A 3,986-nucleotide genomic window follows, 5' to 3' on the forward strand; every position below is an offset into this window, starting at 1 on the left:
TAGTGGGCAAGCCTGGCGGTTTCTTCAGGATTGAACTACAGCTGTCTGGTGTCTGCTTGCTGAAAGGACTGGACTGTAGATCCCGGATCATGCATGGGGTCTGCCTGCCTAGAGGGCTGGTCGGCAGCTGCTGAGTTGTACTTGGTGTTTGCTATGGGACTGAACTGCTGCCAAAGAAGATGGAGCTCGCCACCAAAGAACCATTGCTGAACAGGACCACTTCCCCCATCCTAATAACTTCTCTCTTCCATTACCTCTGCTGGGTGGTGGGCTAGAGGAGAGGCCGAATCGTTATTAAAAGAAGGTTGTAGGCTGGAGAGATGGCTTAGTAGTTAAGAGCACTGACTATTCTTCCAGAGGTCCTGAGTTCAATTCCCAGCAACCACATGGTGGCTCACAACCATCTGTAATGGGATCTGATGCCCTCTTCTGGTGTATCTGAAGAAAGTGGCAGTGTGCTAACATTCATAATAAATAAATAAATCTTAAACAAACAAACAAACAATCCTGCCAGGCAGTGGTGGCACATGCTTTTAATCCTAGCACTTGGAAGGCAGAGGCAGGCAGATTTTGAGTTCGAAGACAGCCTGGTCTACAGAGTAAGTTCCAGGACAGCCAGGGCAACACAGAGAAACAAACCAATCCTGTGTTTACTTCCTGACCTATGGTTGACCTTATTTAATACTGTTTACAGAAAGCTCTTGGATTAAAGGTGTGAGTCACACCACCACTAAAAACAGGTTTTTCCAGTAAAATAACACAATGTCAGGGTTCGAAGTGTGATCAAATGTCCTGCAACAGCGGTGGGGACGTGGGGTCTGTGGGAGTGTTTCTGGGAGGTATATGTCCCCTGGCAGGAGTGTGAGGTCTGTGGGAGTGTTTCTGGGAGGTATATGTCCCCTGGCAGGAGTGTGGAGGTCAACTTTCAGAAGATTGGCTCTCTCCTCCCATCCATGGCTCTTCCATGCTGAGCCTTCTTGTAGGACTCCCTTTGAAGCCTTTTCAAACTGGACACCCCAACTGACAGTAATGATCAGTGATGGCTCACCGCTGACTCAACAGAGTATCAGTGAATGCAGCTACCCTGGTAAGGCACTGAGACCATCTCCATTGCCCCTGTTACTTAGGCATTACTATGTAGTCATGCTGCCTGGTCTAGACAGCAGGCGTCAGATCTCTCTAGAGGTTTCAAGGTGTGTCCCTCTGCCTGATGAGGAAGAAAGAGAGGGCCTACCAGCAGAGGGTGACCCCGGAGCACTAACTGTGGAGAGAGAGGTGGAGGCAGGATATTTGATCACACTGTGAACTCTGAGATGGTGTTATTTACTGGTGGTGGAGCTCACACCTCTAATCCAAGCGCTTTCTGTAAACAGGCTCTCTGCGCCTGGTAGCTTGTTCAAGACAGCCAGGACTACATGGAGAAAACCTGTCTCAAATAAATACATTCATTAAATAAATAGATAAACTTTACAAACTCTCAGTTTTAAAACATTTTAAGTTACATATATGCGTGTTTGAGGTGGGAAGTGTACCTGTGAGTGCCTGTGCCTGCAGAGGCCAGCAGAGGGCATTGGATCCCCCAGAAGCTGAAGTTACAAGTAGGGGCACCCACAAGGGTACTTAAGAAAGGAAACAGGAGTGAGTGCTTTCACCACGACCCAGCTCCAGTCCCCAAACTCGTTTGTTAGTTTTGAGTTAGGGTCTCTATTTAGCCCTGGCTGACCAGAAACTGTGTAGACCAGGCTGGCCTCAAACTCACAGAGCTCCATTCACCTGCTTATGCCTCCTGAATACTGGGATTAAAAGCCTGGGCCCAGCTCCAACTTTCCCTCCCTCCGTCTTTTGATGGGGTAGGATTTTAAGACAGGGTTTCTCTGTGTAGCCCTGACTCTCCTGGAACTCGCTCTAGTCTTGAACTCAGAAATCTGCCTGCCTCTGGCTCCCAAGTGCTGGAATTAAAGGCATGAGCCACCACAGTCACCTGGCAAAACTCATTCCTTTTAAAAACTTGACAGTTTTTCCTATTTCTCAGTGAAATATGAACTCTTCCTTTTTAATTTCTTAAGGACTTATTTTATGTGTATGACTGTTTTGCTGTGTGTTCACATGTGTGTTTACAATGTGTGTGCCTGGTGTTTGCAGATGTCAGAAAAGGGTGTCATATCCTCTGGAACTGCAGTTATGAGTGGTTGTGGGCCACTGGGTGGATTCTGGGAATTGCACTGGGCTCCTCTGCAAAAAGAAGTGCTTTTAACTCTCCAGCCACAGAGAGTTTATCTCTCCAGCCACAGAGATAATTCTTTTGAAAAGTTTGATAAGGACAAAAAGAAAAAAATGAGATAAGAAAACAGAATTTGAAACTGTCATAGTGGTAGTGGGGCATGCCTTTAATTCCAGCACTTGGGAGGCAAAGGCAGGCAGATTTCTGAGTTTGAGGCCAGCCTGGTCTACAGAGTGAGTTCCAGGACAGCCAGGGATACACAGAAAAAAACTAAAAAAAAAAAAAAGATAAGAAGGGAAGGATGAAAGAAAACAAAGAAACTGCATAGTTTATTTCTCATAAAAAGCAAATAATAACAATAACAACAACAACAACAACAACAATAATAAAGCCCAGTGTTACCACAGATCTAGTGTGTGTCTGCTCAGTGTAGATGAGGCTTCCTTAAAACCCTCTATCAGCCTGGTAAGCATTCAGAACCTTGGGTTCAAAATATAAAGACATCATGATTCAGAGAATTAATTTACCCAAGGCTTCTCTCTAGTACAGTAGGCAGTGAATATGGCTTTAAACAAGGTGTACCAGACACAATGGTCTATGCTCCCCCTAAAATCCACATGTCCTGACCACAAGGTAAGCTGGGTGAGGGTACAAGTCAGAGAACTCTAAAAAGGAAAATGAAAGACCACAGCTAAGGTATGGCCTCACAGCGCCTTCTCCGGGATCAGCACCCCTAGGGTGTGAGTATTCCGTTCAATCAGGAATGAACATTGTATGGGCGGATGCTGGTCCAGCTGAAAGCCAATGACTTCAGCACCCAGCCATTTATTGTCTGACTTTTATTTGCAAACACAGCCCATAACTTAATTCCTGTATTCAAAAGGTTACAGTCTTTGGGGGAACACATTGGGTAGCAAGCAGCTTAGCCATCCTCAGCGTTGAGACGCTTCCTGGAGGGCATAATAAACAAATGTAACTTGCAGGCAACAGGAGCATCTCCCTGAGGACTTTATTCTTTAAAGCCAGTGTGGGTATTTGGGGTGCACAGAAGCGCTGGTGGGGCGAGTCTTCAAGACGGGTACTCACCTTGAAGTTGTGGAGAAGTTAGTTTAGGAGTGGCAAAGAAAGCCAGCCGCAGAGTAGAGTGGGTATCTAGGGCCGGGGAGCATCTCTCTGAATAAGATACTGTGGGACAGAAGGAAGGAGTGGGTGCAGAGAAAATTATAGATGGCACCAATATAAATAATTGCTCAATTTGCAGGATTAGTCCCAGGTTTAATTGCGCGGTGAAGGTGAAATGCACTAATCTTCCACAGTATGAGTGGGGTTCCTGGCGTTGGCCAGAAGTCAGAGTGGGATAAAATAGAAGGGAGAATGAGTGAGTGTGATTTAAGTAATTGTGTGCTAAGCCGGGCAAGCTGGGAGCGCTGGTCCATCAGGCTTTGTGGAAAGTGGAATTCCCTCTTGGATCCGGAGGACTCCAGTGGACACTCGCTTCGGAAGACTCGGACAAGTCTGGAAATGTGGCCTGAGGACACCGTGCGCTTATTCAGCGGAGGATGCACCCGAGGGCAGCAGCGATCCAAAAATCGGTAGGCCACCCGCAGGTCGGAGGCTCTGGGAGGTGGGCCGACTGCGCACAGCTGGGCGGGGGTGACGTCGCGCAGGAGAGCAGGTGGCCACGCCGATTGCGCAGTTCCCGGGGAGCGCGCGCGCTGGGGGGGCGCGGGGCAGGCGGGGCTAGCGGGGACGCGCTGGGGCGCGG

At 47.9% G+C, this 3,986-nt stretch overlaps 1 protein-coding gene across 1 annotated transcript in view; it reads right to left on the reverse strand.

Annotated features, from left to right (window-relative positions):
- Positions 1-3,954, reverse strand: part of C2 (complement C2) — a 28,276-nt gene extending 24,322 nt beyond the window's left edge. Inside the window, exon 1 of the mRNA XM_031348450.1 lies at positions 3,308-3,954. The gene's annotated coding sequence lies outside the window, so the exon portion shown is untranslated. The remainder of the gene's footprint in view (positions 1-3,307) is intronic.
- Between the last annotated feature and the right edge of the window lie 32 nt (positions 3,955-3,986).

This window comes from Mastomys coucha, unplaced genomic scaffold (genome assembly GCF_008632895.1).
Source record: "Mastomys coucha isolate ucsf_1 unplaced genomic scaffold, UCSF_Mcou_1 pScaffold3, whole genome shotgun sequence".
Taxonomy (NCBI): Eukaryota; Metazoa; Chordata; class Mammalia; order Rodentia; family Muridae; genus Mastomys; species Mastomys coucha.